Raw genomic sequence first — 17,860 nt, 5'->3', positions numbered from 1 at the left:
CTTAACTTGGAAATAGCATCATGCATGGTCATTCATAATTTAACTTAAAATAATGCAGTTTATATAAAAAACATTCATATAATGATCATTGATAACATCTAAAAATGGAGTTAAATCAGCCCAATGCAATTCATCAAAACTATAGTTTATAATCAAATGTAAATTGAATGAAAAATTGAGAAATATTTGGGACTTCATGGGTGAAAAGGACTCATGAATCAATCTCCACATACCTTGGCTGAATTTACTAAGAATTGAAGAAGAACCTTGAAGAAATCTGGATACCCTAGCTTGAATTTGGAGAGAAACCTTGAGAGACTTTCAGTTCCTTGCCTTAGCAAATTTTACGAGAATGAATTGAATAAGAGGAGAATTTGAAGAATTGAATATTTGTAGACTTTGAACTTGGACATAAAAGTGTCAAGGATCATTTAACCAAAATTGGAAAAAGACACAATTTCCCTTCATTAAAATCTAAATGTTGACCCTACGGATCACTCTTTACGGGTCTACACCCAATTCGTCCTATCAAACCTTGGAAAAAACTAAAATAATGAGCCTTTAATCTTTGTTTATGAACAATGTTGACGACCCATAAACATTTACACGGTTTGTAACTTGTTCCTACGGGTCGTAACCCTAGGTTGTAGTATTTCCTACAGGTTGTAACTTGACAGTATTTAGTAAAATGATCATAACGTTTTTGTATGAACTTCAAATGAGGTAAACTTAGTGTAGTTGAAAAGAGGACTTAAAGACCTTTATTTTAGTAGGTAATGGTGTACCTAATTCCCTATATTCTAGGAGATATGATCGTTTGAAGTTAAACCAAGTAAAATCTTTCACCAAAACTCAATCGATAAGGAAGCTTTCATCTCAACTTTGTGCTAAAGGATTCTTGTGAAATTAAAATATCTCCAGATCTATTCCCACACTTAATAATTAGACTAAAAACCTATGCACAATTAAGAATCATCCTTTACAACACTACGAATGGCTTCTACGATTGGTCGATTATTCTACGAGTCATCAAAGTAGTACTCAAAAATCATAGGCTATTGGAATGAAACTTGGTCCCTAGGAATCATCCTTACGAGTCTTCGACTCTCTTACAAGTCGTACACACAACTCATCAATTTTCCCCTTCACTCAGTCAAAATTCAGAACTTTGGACCCATTTCTATGAGTCTATTCTACAACTCGTGACTCATCCTACTACTTGTCCTGTCGAGTCATTTTAAAAGTACTGAAGCTTGTCAATTTCACAAAATCAAAGATCAACTATATGACTCACTCTACTAGTTTTTACCATTTCTATGAATCTTCAACTTGACTTATAAACTCAGTTCCAAACTTGGTCGATTTTTCAACCCTAATATCCTTCCTACGAGCCACTTCTAAGATTCATAGGAATCCCGATGACTCATAGGTCAAGTCGTAAACTCTAGGATGGTCCTGTTTCTTAGAATATTGTTTTGTTTTGACTTTTCAACTTTCAGCCTTAAACCCAAGCCATTTTGGGACTAAATTTCATCTCTTATTAGTACCCTAAGGGTATTTTCTATCATTTAACCTTTAGAACATTGAGAGAAGAGAATTGGAGAGAAGAAAGAAAGTTAGGGTTCAAGATTTTTAAGTCATTCCTTAAAGTCTCGATCGTCCCTTTGATTTTCAGTTATGTAAGGCTAATCACAATATTAGATTGAGTTTATCCACATGTCTTACATCTAATTTTATCAATTGTTGAAAATGTGTTGAGTCTAACCTAGTTTCTTGAATTTTGAATGAGTTAATTCTTCTTCTAATGAGTTTTATATAATTATGTATTGAAATTATTGTAGTTTTCTATCTCTCAATTGTTTGGAATTGATGTTCATGGCTACTTTCCCATAAACCCTAATTGATTTGATAATCATGACATTTACATACATATTTTTGAGTAAAGATGATGGTTTTTATGCATTGATGAAAAAGTGATTTGAACTAATATTATATATATATTATAGAGTCTTAATGCATATGAGGGTCGAACATGATTGATTGAAATCAAAAAAGCATTTTGATAAGATATGAATGATTTTGAAAGCATATTTTACTAAAAGAACTTGATGATTTGAGCATGAGCATTGATTTTAAATGAGTTTTAGTTTTCATATGAATTGAGTTCTTGAGTCATTCATAATTTTATAGAGTCTTAAAGCATGATTTTTCAACATCATAAATAAGCATGAGTCGAGCATGAGTTGAGTTTCAAAGGTTCTTAAACTTCTATTATTTTGAATATGAGTATTTTGAGTATAAATAATTATTTGAGATAGAGTTTTGAGGAGATTTTATTGAGCTTGATATCATGTTTTGTTTTTGGAAAAGCATGATGATTTGAGATGACACTGAGTTTTGAAAATGGTCTAATGGGACCAGATGAGATAATTTGAATATTTTACCTGATAGATATGAGCATCATAGATTTTGGTAGTAGTATTAAACACTGATTTGGGTAAGAGTATACATAACTTGAATCCCATTAACTATGTAGCCAGTGTAGGAGAGGAGAGGATTAAACCATTAGAGTTGGATGTTTCCTATTTAGTCCTAAAGAGGACTTGATTTGATTGATTGTGGATCCAAGATTAGTTGATTTGTCCCTTACTTTGGCAAAGTTTCGAACGGATGTGGCAACAACATTGGATCATTGTACATCACTCGCTCATATGGTGATGGTTATCTCTACGAGAAACTCTCTCATAAAATGAATGGTTTGATTTGGTTGAGTTGCATATCATTGAATCTATTTTCAAAGTATTTGATTATTTTTAAACTTGCATCTATATTCAGTTGAGTTATTTTCCGAGTTGAGTCCCTTGTTTGAGTTGAATATCTTTGAGTAAGTTTCCTTTCAGCTATATTACATACTCGTCCATCCATATACTTAATCTATTTGGCCTACATTATTTCATGATGCAAATATACATATTAGAGATCCTCAACAGGCGCATCATTGAAGATCATTTCTACTCTCAGCTTTTAGTGAGTCCTCTTTGCATCCGGAGACACTCTTGAGTTATTATCTCTTATTTTGAGTAGTTTCTTTGGGTAGCCATTGGCTTGTCATTGGCATCTTCTTGATAGTGATAGTGTTGAGTAGATATTTTAGTTTTCAAAATTATCCTTATTATATGGAGTTGATTTGAGGGTTATTTTTAATATATTACTCTTCTCGAAATATAGATTTGGTTAGCCCACTTGAATTTCTTTTAAACTCATGTTGAGTCTTCCGCTAAGTGATTGGAAGGGTGATCAAACCAAGTAATTTGATTGAAGACCAGTAATGGTCTTTGAGTGTTGGTCTGGCCTAGGGTACCCTCTTGGGAAGAGACAAACTTGGTATTAGAGTACAGAGTTCAAGAGTCATAAGGTGTCTATGAAGTCGTGTCTAGTAGAGTCTTGCTTATGGGTGTATCGTGCACCATACTTATAATCAGGACGCTATAGAACATTAGGAATTGTTTCACTTATTTTATAATCTGAGTTCGTGCAATGGAGTTTAACTCTATAAAACTTTCTTTCTAATTCGTTCATTTATACGTTGTAGGCTATGACTCCTAAATGTACAGCCAATCAGAGAAACGCTAACAGCACTGAGGTTTCACAGTCAGAGATGCCTCCATTAAAAACTAGGGGCCGACCTGCAAAGTCTAATGAGGTACCCCAAATACCTACAGTTCATACCACTCCTACTTCGGAGGTAGAATTCAGAGTAGTTATTGCCATGCTTACTCAACTAGTAGCTGCCCAGATGGGTAACCATAGTTCACCAACTCCTCGCTCTAGCTCTCAAGAGTCGTCTTCCACCATAAGGATTAAGAGGATTTTTGAGGATGAACCCGCTAGTCTTCACAGGGTCTAAGGTTGAGGAAGATCCTCAAAAATTTCATTGATGATATGTGGAAGATCTTGAAAGCGATACATACTACCAAGGTCGAGGGTGTTGAGTTGGTTTCCTACCAGCTCAGGGATATGGCGAACGTGTGGTATGACCAATGGGAGCAGATTCGCAGTGAGGATGCTGGACCTGCAGTTTGGGATAAGTTTGAAAGAACTTTTCTTGACCACTTCTTTCCCCAAGAGCTACGGGAAGCAAAAGTTAAGGAGTTTGTGAACCTCAAGTAGGAGAGCATGATTGTAAAGAAGTATAGCTTGAAATTTATTCAGTCGTCCAAATATTCCCCAGAAATGATTCCTTATATAAGATCCAAGATGAGGAAGTTTGACTCTAGCCTAGTAAAACATGTAAAGAGAGAATATAAGTAATGCTAATGATTTTTTATATGGATTTTTTTAGATTGATGGTGTATGCTCAGAAGGTTGAGGATGACAAGAAAAAGGATCAAGAGGAACACTTAAGCAAGAAGGGTAACAAGTCCTTCTTTCAGAAGGGGTCTTTTAATTATGCACCTTTTTTAAGTGCTTTTACACCTAATCAGAGGTTGCTGACTCACCAAAACTTCTGATCTTAGGGTTCTCAGTCCCAATTAAGTATAGATCAAGGTTTTAGAGGAAAGACACCATGTGCTAGATGTGGGAAGCTCTATTTGGGAGAGTGTCGTATGGGCACCAATGCTTGCTACGGATGTGGAAAGATAGGTCACTTCCAGAATGAATGTCCTTCAAAGAGATAGGGAGATAGAAGTAGTAGATCTAAGTTTTCTTCTGCAACTCCGCAGAATAGAGGTAATTAAAGAGGTGCAGTTTTAAGTACAAGCGGGGGAACAAACTGTTTGTATGCTATGGGTAGTCGTCAAGACCAAGAGTATGCACCCGATATTGTTACTGGTATGCTCCAAGTCCTTTCTTTTGATGTGTATGCATTACTTGATCCGGGTGCTACATTATCTTTTGTGACTCCTTACTTGACTAGTAATTTTGAGATCCTTCCTAAGTGTTTTCTTAAGCCTTTTATCATATCTATTCCTGTTGGTGACTCTATCTTAGCTGAGAGGGTCTATAGAGATTGTACTGTATCAATCTATCACAGGAATACCATGGCTGACTTAGTTAAGTTGGACATGGTTGATTTTGATGTGATTCTTGGTATAGACTGGCTTTATGCTTGTTATGCCTTAGTTGATTGTAGGACCCGAATTGTCAAGTTTCAATTTATAAATAAGTCTATCTTAGAGTTGAAGGGGAGTTCTGTAGTGCCTAGGGGTAAATTTATTTTCTACCTTAAGGTCAAAAAGTATCTCTAAAGGATGCATATATCATATAGTCTGAGTCAAAAATATTAATAATCAGGCTCTATCTCTTGAGTCAGTTCCCGTTATGAGAGTTTCCGAAAGTCTTTCCTGAGGATCTACCCGAAATCCCTCTTGATAGAAAGATAGACTTTGGTATTGATGTCCATCTTAATACACAACCTATCTACATTCCTCCTTATAGGATGGATCCCGTTGAGTTGAAAGAGTTGAAAGAATAGATGAAAGACCTCCTAGATAAGGGATTTATTAGGTCAAGTGTCTCACCTTGGGGCGCTCCTGTCCTATTCATGCGAAAGAAAGATGGGTCCCTTAGAATGTGCATTATTTACCAGCATCTGAACAAGGTCACCATAAAGAACAAGTATCCTCTCCCCAGAATAGATGATTTATTTGACCAACTTCAGGATGCCACATGCTTCTCTAAGATAGACCTCAGATCAGGCTATCATCAGTTGAAAGTGAGATAATTGACATCCCGAAGACAGCTTTCCAAACCCGCTATGGTCATTTTGAGTTTCTTGTTATGTCCTTTGGATTGACAAACTCTCTTACACCTTTTATGGACCTCAAGAACTGGGTATTCAAGCTATACCTTGATACATTTGTGATTATCTTCATCGATGATATTTTGGTCTACTCTAGAAGTAAGAGTGAGCATGCTAACAGCCTTAGTAATATCCTTCAAACTCTTAAGGAAAGGGAGTTATATGCTAATTTTTTGAAGTGTGAGTTTTATCTTGCATGTGTAGCGTTCCTAGGTTATATTATATCTGGTGTTGGAATTTTAGTTGATACTCAAAAGATTAAGGCAGTTAAGAACTGCCTAGACCCACTTCTCTAACTGACATAAGGAGTTTCTTTAGTTTGGTTGGTTACTATAGGAGGTTTGTTGAGAGATTCTCATCCATATCCTCACCATTGACTAAGCTGACTCAGAAAAAGGCTAAGTTTCAATGGTTTGATGCTTGTGAGAAAAGCTTTCAAGAGTTGAAAGCTAGATTGACTACTACTCCAGTACTATCCCTACTCGAGGGAACGGGTGGTTTTGTAATCAATTTTGATGCTTCTAGAGTTGAGTTGGGATGTGTTTTGATGTAGAAAGGTAAGGTCATTATCTATGTCTCCAGATAGCTTAAGACTCATGAGAGAAACTACCCCACTCATGACTTTACATTGGCAGTTATGGTATTTTCTCTTAAGATCTGGCGTCACTATCTTTATGGTGTACATGTGGATGTATTCACGAACCAGAAGATCTTCCAGTATGTATTCAATCAAAAGGAGTTGAACTTGAGGCAGAGGAGATGGCTAGAGTTGCTCAAGGATTATGATATGGGCATTTTCTATCACCCAGGTAAACAAAATGTAGTTGTCGATGCTCTAAACAAGTTATCCATGGAGAGTACGACCCATATGTAAGAGGAAAACAAGGAGTTGGCAAAGGAAGTGCATAGACTTGCGCATTTGGGAGTTCAACTTATTGACTCTAGTGAGGGCGGTACAATAGTCTGGAATGGAGCTGAATATCTCTAGCTGCAGAGGTAAAAGGAAAGTAAGATCAGGACTATATTCTCCTTCAATTGAAAGATGAGGTTTACAAGCAGATGGTAATGGCTTTTTCCAAAGGGGGAGATAGAGTGTTGAGATATCAAGGGAGATTATGTGTTCCAAGTATTGATGGTATTTAAGAGAGAATCATGGCAGAATCCTATAATTCCAGGTATTCCATCCATCCAGGTTAGACAAAGATGTACCATGACTTGAGAGAAGTATTCTGATAGAGTAAAATGAAGAGAGATATAGCAGAGTTTATGTCCAAATGCCTGAACTGCCAATAAGTTAAAGTTGAACACCAAAGGCCTTGTGGAGTGGCTCAAAATATAGAGATCTTAGAATGGAAGTGGGAGATGATCAACATGGACTTCATTACCGGTTTAACGCGAACTAGTAAACAACATGAATCTATTTGGGTGATTGTGGATAGGATGACCAAATTGGCTCATTTTTTGCCGATTAAGACTACGGACACCGCAAAGGATTATGCCAAACTGTATCTTAGAGAGATTGTTAGACTGTATAGAGTTCCTTTATCTATCATCTCAGATAAGGGAGCTTAATTCACTGCTGAGTTTTAGAAGTCATTTCAGAAGGGTTTGGGTTCAAGAGTGAACCTTAGTACTACTTTTCATCCGCAGACAGACAGCCAGGCAGAGCATACGATACATACTTTGGAGGATATGTTGAGAGCCTATGTCATCGACTTTAGAGGTAATTGGAATAATCATTTACCTCTTATTGAGTTTGCATACAATAATAGCTTCCATTTGAGTATTCAAATAGCTCCTTATGAAGCTCTGTGTGAGAGGAGATGTAGATCACCAATTGGTTGGTTCGAAGTTGGTAAAGCTGAGTTGATTGGACTAGACTTGGTTCACCAAGCTATGGCAAAGGTGAAAATTATCCAAGAGAGGTTGAGGACTTTTTAGAGTCGCTAGAAATCCTACACTGATGTTAGAAGGAGAAATTTAGAGTTCGAAGTATATTATTGGGTATACTTGAAAGTTTCACCCATGAAGGGTGTGATGATATTTGAAAGAAAGGAAAGCTTAGTCTCCGCTACATTGGTCCTTATCAGATTGTGAAGAGGGTTGGTAACGTAGCCTATGAATGGGAGTTGCCCCTAGAATTAGTAGTTATTCATCCCGTGTTTCACATCTCTATGCTTAAGAAGTGTTTGGAAGATCCTTCACTTGTTATCCTGACTGAGAGAATTGGGGTGAAAGAGAGTTTGAGTTATGAAGAGATTCCAGTCCAGATTCTTGATCGTCAAGTTTGTAAATTAAGAACTATGGAAGTGGCATATGTCAAAGTCCTATAGTTAAATCTATTTGTTGAAGATGCAACATGGGAAGCTGAAGAAGATATGAAGGCTAAATATCCACTTATATTCATGCCTTACGAGGATGATGTTCAAGGTAATATTCCTTACTTCTACCTTTGATTCGATGTGTATTCTTGTGTTTGAGTCATTAACTATTTCAGTATGTGTTCTTTGAATATTTGAGTATTGGAGTTTTTGAGAAATTGATGTCTTGATGATATTCGTTATTCATGTCCCCTAGTTTCATCTTTATTTGAGGACGAATGATCCTAAGAGGGAGATATTATAACATCCCCTAAAACGTTGTATGTGGTGTTTCAATTTTCGATGAAAATGATATTGCTTCTATATTTTGAGCATAAATTTTTATAGAATAGTCCATATTAGGTTATTCAAATTTTTGAATAACCCCAACGGCATTACCTACAACCTTTATGAGACCAAATCTTCATATCGAAGGATACGTAGGTCAAATAAATTAATTTTTATAAGAAATGGTGTTGTGACGAAATAAAGTATTTGTAGAAGCGAATTCATATCTCATGGTAGGATGCTCCAAATCGATTGATTTTTGAACGATCTGAAAGTGCTCCAAATTGGTTGATTCTTGAATGACCTGAAAGTATACTTCTAGATCTACAATTCATATAAGACACCAAATCCTAATTAAGAAGTTATCTTATTCAAACGCACCTCCAAAAAAAGGTATTCCATTAAAAAAGAGTTATTTCACCAATCATGAAAAGATCTAGATCCATTTGACGTCACCCATGACATCAATAGTCCTCCATTTGACATTATCCATGATATCACAATCCTCCATTAAATTTTCAAGATCATCCTTTGTAATTATTTTTTATTTATTGTTAGGTTCCTCCTCCACACTTATAAATATCCACTCTATTTCCTCATTTTATTCATCAAACTTTCTTAAGCAACTCTTCTCTCTATACACTTCTTTACTCATTATTAAATATAGTTTTAGTTTTTAGTAGTGTAGAAATACTATTCCAGTAATTCTTATAATGTGGGTAGTACACAAAATACTTCAGCAAGGAGAAAAAGCTAGGGGTTCAAGAGTGGTCATTGAGTTCTTCAATTCGGAGTAAAGCTTCAAATTTCAGGTATGTAAGGCTATTCATAGCATTGGATTGAGTTCGTCCATGCGCTCAATATTTAAATTCATCGTAATTGAGTTATAGTTGAGTTTTACCCAAATCTTGAATTCTAAATGAATTAACTCTTCTTTTATTGAGATAGATATATTTATGCATTAAGATTATTATTATTTTATCTCACATATTAATTGAATTATTATTCATGGCTACTTTCCCATTAACCATAATTGATTTGATGTTCATGAATATTTTTACGCTTGTTTTGATTAGAGATATTGGCTTTTAACATTTATTGACAAAACGAGTGATTTGAATTAATACTATATATGTATTGAGTTTTGAAAGAGCAAAAGAATTAAGTTTAAATGAATTTGAGTAAATGATGTTTTGAGCAAGATGTTCTGATGAGATGTAAATTATTTTTTGAAGTGTAATGATTGATGAAGAGGTAATAAGATGAGTTTGATATTTTCCAATAAAGCTAGATGATGATGTTAATATGAGCACATATTTTGGGAGTAGTAATGAGAACCAAGTTGGGTAAGAATTTAATTGACTCAAATCCCAGAACTACGTAGCCAGCGTAGGATGGAGGCTATGCCTCTTAAGTTCCAAAAAGAGTACTTCGATGATTGAATCCAAGATGGTGATGTCATTTACCCTAGCAAGGTATTGGATGGATATGACAACGATATTACTTCGTTATATCATCACTAGCTCATAAGTGATGGTTGTCGGTTAGAGAAACTCACAACTGAGTAAGCATTGCTTATTATTATTATTATTATTATTATTATTATTATTATTATTATTATTAAACTTGCATTACATATTAATGTTGAGATAGTGTTGAGTTCTGAGCCGAGTCTTCCTGAGAGGAGTTTCTTGATATCTATCCTTACTTTCCTGTTATTTTACATACTCATACATTCCATGTACTGAGGTCATTCGACCTGCATTATTTTATGATGCAGATACAGGTGTTAGATATCCTCAATAGGCGCATTATTAAAGATCATTACTTTCTAGTTATTTGGTGAGTCCTTCTTGTATTCGGAGGAACTCTTTATACTTTTATTATTGTTGAGTATTATGTTTCTTCTGAGGTAGCCATGGACATGCCATTGGCACCGTCTGATAGTATTAGAGGCTTCATAGACAGAGTTTGATGATGTAATTAGAGTAGTTCTCCTTTGAAACTACTTCTTCTAAGGATTATTTCTTTCATTTGATGTTGATGATGGTTCGCCCACATAAGTATTCTTATTTTCACTAAAGTCTTCCGCTGATGAACGAATGAGTGATGAGACCAAGTGGTTCTCCCGGAGACCAGAGATGATTTCTGAGTGCCGGGCACGCTTAGGGTACCCTTTCAGAGCATGACACTGTAGGTTTGTTAAGGGTTGGACCTTCTCTATTCGATCCTATGTGTTTAGGTCAGCCCATGAGGGAGCTTCCTCCCAATCTATTATGAGTACCTCCAATGAGGCAGAATTGATGGTCAGAGAGGAGTTTGGGGACCCCAAGATGGCCCGTGCTAGTGGTCAGTTTTTGGGTATCTCATCTATAGGTAGGAGTTCACATTAGGGCGGCAGTCAGTTTCAGCACCAGAGACATGTTAATACTTCTATGCCAGCAGTTGATAGTGGTCAATTAGTTTGAGGATCGTAGAGTTCAGACGAGGTAGTTATAGTATTCCATTAGGGTAGTCGTTGTAGTCTTCGGTCTCGAGGTCGTGTTTCAGTTATAGAGATCTGGGTAATTAGATACACCAATGCCTACTACATACTCGTTCAGGGCCTCAGCGCACTTATTCAGTGGTTCCAGAGAGAGATTTAATGCCTCTAGCTAGAGTCGGGTAGAGCTCAGACAAGTAGAGGTGATAGAGCCTCTGGTGGTGGTGGTGTGGTTTCATAAGGTAGGGGTACAGTTCAGGCAGTTGGTGGTAGAGGAGCTCAGTGCTATGCTTTTTGGGGGAGACCTGAGCCTGAGGCTTTTGATGCAGTCATTACAGGTATCGTTCCAGCTTGCCATCGACCCACAGTTGTGTTATTTGATCCTGGATCTACATTCTCCTATGTGTCTACCAATTTTGTATCTGGATTTGATTTGAATTGTGATCGCATGCTCATGTCTATTCATGTATCTACACTCGTGGGTGAGACCTTAGTAGTGGATCAAGCATATCGATCCTACCTTGTTTCTTTAGCCAGGTATGATACTTAGGTAGACATGATTATACTGAGGATGTAGACTTTAATGTGATATTAGGTATGGATTGACTTTCTCCTTATAGTGTTATTCTTTATTACTATGCTAAGAACTTGACCTTAGTGATATTGGGTGTTCTGAGGATCGAGTAGAAGGGCACTAGTATTCTACCCTAGTAAGGTTATCTCATATATGAGTGCTTAGAGACTAATTGATAGAGGGTGTATGTCCTATTTGGCTTTAATTCGGGATATCAGTGCTGAGTCACCTCCCATGAAGTATATTCCCCATAGTTAAGGAGTTCGCCGATGTATTTTCTACTAATCTTCTAGGAAATCCTCCGGATAGGGATATTGATTCTTCTATTGATTTAGAGTCGGGCACTAAGCTCATTTCTATTCTACCTTATCGCATGGATCCGGCAGAGTTGAAGGAATTGAATGACCAGTTACAGGATTTGTTGAGTAAGGGATTTATTCACCTTAGTATGTCACCTTGGGGTGCACTAGTTTTGTTTGTGGAGAAGAATGATGGATCTATGAGAATGTGCATTGACTATACATAATTGAATAAGGTGATGGTCATGAACAAATATCTTCTTCCTCGTATTGATAATTTATTTGATCAGCTTCATTGAGAGTCCTTGTTCTCCAAGATAAATTTGAGATCCGGGTATCATCAATTGAGGATTAGACCATCAGATATTCCTAAGACCACTTTCTAAACTCATTACGGCCATTATGAATTTTTGGTTATGTCATTTTGGGTGACCAATGCCCCAACGGCATTCATAGAGTTGATGAACGGGATATTTAGGCCGTATCTAGACTTGTTTGTGATTGTTTTCATTGATGATATCTTAGTGTACTCTAAGAAAAAGGAGGATCATTCTAGTCATTTGAGGTTGGTGCTTCAGAAGTTGAGGGAGCAGAAGTTGTATACCAAGTTCTCCAAATGTGAGTTTTGGCTTGATTCCATGACATTTCTAGGGCAAGTAGTGTCCAAGGAGGGTATTAGGGTGGATCAGGCCAAGATTGAGGGAGTTAGAGGATGGACCAGGCCTACTTCCCCTATCGAGATTCAGAGTTTTATCGGTTTGGCTGGATATTACCAACGTTTCTTGCAAGAATTCTCTACTATTGCAGCCCCACTGACTAGACTGACTTAGAAGGCAGTAGACTTTTATTGGTTCGATGAGTATGAGGTGAGCTTCCAAAAGGTCAAGACCTTATTGACTTCAGCTCTTATTTTGACCTTAACCGAGAAGGGTGTAGACTTCACCATATTTTGTGATGATTCTGGTGTTGGTTTGGGTGGAGTTCTGATACAAAAATAAAAGGTGGTTCCCTATGCATCTATATAGTTGAAGGCTCATGAGAAGAACTACCCTACCCATGATCTAAAGTTAGTAGCGGTGGTATTTGTGTTGAATCTATGATGTCATTACTTATACGGTGTGCATTGTGAGATATTCACTGATCATCGAAGTCTTTAGTACATATTCAGTCAAAGGGATCTGAATTTGAGATAGCGTAGATGGCTTAAGCTACTGAATGACTATGACATGACTATCTTGTATCACCCGAGGAAGGCTAATGTGGTGGTCGATGCTTTGAGTAGGAAGGCTCCTAGTATGGAAAGTCTTGCGGCGATTAGTGTTGATAGGAGACCATTGTGTAGAGATTTTAAGAGGTTAGCCAAAAACCTTATCTGATTGCGAGTTTTCGAGGAGAGTAGAGGATTTATTGCTTCTATTGAAGCCCGCTCTTTCTTAGTTGAGTAGACTCGGGAGAGGCAGTTTGATGATGAAAAGTTATGTCTCATTCCAGACAAGGTGTTGAGGGGTTAATTCAAAGAGGCTACACTTGATTCAGAGGGTGTCTTGAGGATAAGGGGCCGGATTTGTGAGCCCAAGGTGGGTGATTTGATCCGATTGTTACTAAAAGAGGCTTATTGCTCTTGATATTCTATTCACCCAGACTCTGCAAAGATGTATTATGACCTTAGTTAGCATTATTGGTGGTGTAGGATGAAGAGGGACATCGCAGAGTTCATGTGTAAGTGTTTGACCAGTCAACAGGTCAAATGTGAGAACTAGCGGCCTGGAAGTGTGAGTCAAAGGATGCCCATTCTTACTTGGAAGTGGGAGTGGATCACCATGGACCTCATTGTGGTTTTGCCTCCCATCGTGGGTGGTTATGATTCTATATAGGTGGTTGTTGACAAATTAACCAAGTATGCCCATTTCATTCCAATTAAGGAGAAGTACATGGCTGACAGGCTGGCTCAATTGTATATTAGTCAGATCGTTCAGCTTCATGGAGTCCCAGTATCCATTGTTTCGGATCGGGGTTCAATGTTTACTTTGCACTTTTGGCAGGCTTTACAGAAAGGCCTGGGTACTATACTTGATATGAGTACAACTTTTCACCCACAGATTAATGGCCAATCTGAGCGGATGATTCAACTGTTGGAGGATATGCTCCGAGCTTATGTTATTGATTTTTGTGCTAGGTGGGATCAGTATTTTCCCTTAAAAGAGTTTGCCTACAACAATAGTTATCATTCCAACATTCACATGGTCCCATTCGAGGCATTGTATGGTAGGCAGTGTTGATCTCCTATAGGGTGGTTTGATTCAGCTGAGATAGACTTTTTGGATACGGACTTGTTTAGATATTCTATTGAGCAGGTTCGGATTATCTAGGGTAGGCTCTTGACAGCCCAAAGTAGGCAAAAGAGTTATATAGATAAGAGGTTTTGACCATTGAAGTTCTTGGAGGGTGACCATATTTGGCTTCGAGTGTCACCCATGAAGGGCGTGATGCAGTTCAAAAAGAAGGGCAAGCTTAGCCCTCGGTTTATTAGCCTATTTGAGATTTTGGGCGAGTAGGGGAGGTGGCTTATAGATTGGCCTTGCCACCTAGATTATCAGCGGTAAATCCTGTGTTTCATGTTTTCGTGCTTCGAAAGTATATTCCGAATGAGTCTCATATCCTATCTCTTGACACGGTAGAGTTGGGTCAAGCTTTGACTTTTGATGAGGATCCCATAGACATTCTTTATAGACAGGTTTGTATGCTTAGGACCAAGGAAATAGCTTTAGTGAATATACAGTAGAGGCACAGCTCAGCCGAAGAGGCGACTCAGGCGTCAGAGGAAGACATGTGGGCCTGATATCCATAACTTTTCGAGGCTTCAGGTACTTTTTTTTACTTTATGTTTGAGCATGAACATGGTTTTTAGTGGTGGATGATATAACGACCCTAAAGGTTATTTTTGGAAATTTTGCATAAAAAGACCACTTTACCCCTCTCGATAGTTTTTTCGAATTATATTTGATTTGGATTCTGTAATTTTCTTGAAAGTTGAGATTTTTTGGTAAATTTTGAGTTTAGAGGTTTAGAAATGACTCAAAAGTAGTATTTGAGGTTATTCGGAGTTTCGAGTCTCAGAACAGAATTTTGTCGATTCCAATAGTTTTGGAATATAGAAATTGGTCTAGGATGGTCGACAGAATCATATTCGGGGTCATATCATGGATTTGAGGGGTTGAATTGGAAATGCTTGAGTTTTTGGCCATAGGTTTGAATTTGGTCAACATTTGAGGATCGAATACTCGGAATTAAATTCTGACGACTCTGTTAGATTTGGAGGGTGATTTTAGGCCTAGGGAGAGTTCTTGTGTATTTTTTGGAAGCTTCGAGGGCATTTTGGTCATTTGAGGCATAATATTGGTTTAGTTGTGACTTTTTAATTTTTTGATCAAAGAGGCCTCACAATCGAATTACGATGGTTTCGTTGAGTTCGAAACATTGAGTTTAGTAGGATTGCATATATGGTTTGTCTATACGATATTTCGAACGAATCCCAAGGGTCAATTCGAAACTTTGAAACTTGTTAAAATTGGAACTTCAGTTGTGTTTGGTGCAGGCCTCGCTTTAGCGAAATCCAGGGGGTGTCGCTAAAGCAACATCTGCTTTAGCAACAGGGGTCACTTAGGCGGAAGTTGCCAAAGCGACCAAATATCTGCAAAAGCAAATGTCACTTAAGCAAACCCTAGTCTCTTAAGCGACATCTAGGGGGGGTTGGCAAGGGTTTATGCTATTCTCTCCATTTTTCAACTTTGGATATCAGTAAGAACGATTTGGAGAAGGATTTTCTCGTGGAATTTTATTGGGTAAGTTACTTTGACTCTACTTTTCATTTTTCAATGATTAATTGATGATTTTAACATGAAATTGGGGATTATAATGGGTGAAAATGACCATTTTTTAAGAACTTTGAAAATTTCTTTAAATAGTGATTGTGACTTGATTTGGGCTGGTTTTTGAAACAGTTTTGACTGTTGAGCTCCTAAGACTAAGAGGAACAATTTCATCCAAAAATTTCCAGATTTAACCCTATTTTGCGAAGTCGGATTTTGAGCCTTTGACCCCATTTTCACCGAATTTCACATTCTTATTATCGTTGGATTTGATTTCTGATTTTGAAACAATACTTGAATAGATTGTGGAGATTTGGAATATAATCGGAAGGGTAAGGCACACGTGGATTGATTGATCACGTCTTGTCTAAGGCAAGTAGACTCTTAAAACTCGGTGAATCTCTTAAAATTCCCAAATATCCCATTGTATATGTGTTGGGGCGTAATGGGGATAAGGTTACGGGTTTAATTGTGATATGAACTAATCTAAAATGAATTGATGGGGTTAATAAAAGATGATGTGTGATATTGTTAAGTATTGAATTATACATATCGTAATCTAAAAATCTAGTTGTATTTGGTAAAATACTAGATAGTCTAATTGTGATTGTTGTTTGTTTGAATTGATTATTCCTCATTGTGTGGGCATGTCGTTTGCATTGGTTCTGAAATGCTATGATGAGAGGTATATGATTGTGGGGCTGAGGTAATTTTTGCTTAGAGATATGGTATTGTCGAGGTCATTTTTGGCGAGAGATTGATAGGCCAAGGTCATTTTTGGAGGGATTATATTGCTGAGGTCATTTCCAGCGGGATTATATTGTCGAGGTCATTTCCAGCAAGATTATATGGCCGAGGCCATTTTCGGTGAGGTTATGAGATCGAGGTCATTTCTGGTCAGGGATTTTGAGACCGGATCATTTCCAGTCAAAGTGTATTATGCCGAAGTCTTTGCCGGCAATTGCACACATACATGATCATTGAGTGTGCATATACATATTTTGCATATCTGTGTTGATAGTTTGATGTCTATTTGTGACTTGTAAGTATTTGTACGATATATCTTGTGATATTGAGTTGTGATCTGAACTTTATTGAACTATATTTTATGAACTGTTAGATTGGGCTGATTTCTGTGCAGGTTGTAGTCTGAAGGTTCGGTTGGGTTGGAAAAAAGAGTTCGTCTATTCTATTATATTTACTTAATTTTTCTAGTTAGCTTGCTGGGTACCGCGTTGTTTGGTACTCACCCTTGATTCTATACTTGTGTAGGATCTGAGCCTGGACTTTGACCACCGTCTCTTTCTGATCATTCGAGGCTTCCAGGATTTATAGGAGAGATAGTTATTGGCATTCAGCATACTCTTAGATTTTTTGTATTTATACTTTACTCTACTTGAGAGTTGAAGACATTTTGAGACTTGTATTTCATTTAAGTTTTGTTTTCTTTAGCGGCTTGTACATGTGACAACCAATCTTTAGGAGTATTTAAGTTGAAAGACTTCCGCTTTTGTTTATTACTTACTTATTTAGACTACTTTTGCTTTAATTTCCATAAATTTTAGGTTTAGACTGACTTGTCCAGTGGGAAAGGATAGGTGTCATCACACCCGGATTTGGGTTATGACATTACAAGCCTTAAAAGACCTTTTTGATCTTGCATGATCCAATTGATATGCTAGTTGGAAAATACGGGCAAGCCTATGAGTGAAGTTATGCATGTTTTTATCTTTGTGAGTGTGAGAGTTATTTTTGATTCCTTTACTATAGTCTTTGAATGGCCTCGAGAGAGCACAGAATCATTTTTTTATGTGAGGGAATTCTAATACGTTTATTGAGCATGAATTTGCATTTGAAGTGAGCATGAACGCTAATTAAGATTGGATAGTCATGATTTGAAACCTTGAATGCATAATTGAATATTGCATGTTGAGATTGAACCTTGTTTGCACTTTCGTGTTGGTTCTGAATGAACACTACTTGTAGACATTGGTTTTGAACTGACTGGTTTCTTGATTTACTTGAGGACAAACAAAAATTTAAGTTGAGGGTGTTGATGAGTCGGAAATTTCGACTCATTTAGGGCTTAAAATCCAATGAAATAGTGTCCTATTTGTCTATATTATGTCCAACATTGACGCTAAAGTGTTGATTTGCAGATGTACAGTGGGACAAGGCATGGGCA

The sequence above is a fragment of the Solanum dulcamara genome, chromosome 6, assembly GCF_947179165.1.
Source record: "Solanum dulcamara chromosome 6, daSolDulc1.2, whole genome shotgun sequence".
NCBI classification, from domain to species: domain Eukaryota; kingdom Viridiplantae; phylum Streptophyta; class Magnoliopsida; order Solanales; family Solanaceae; genus Solanum; species Solanum dulcamara.
The sequence above is the reverse complement of the archived record's forward strand: the minus strand, read 5'-3'. Positions refer to the sequence as shown.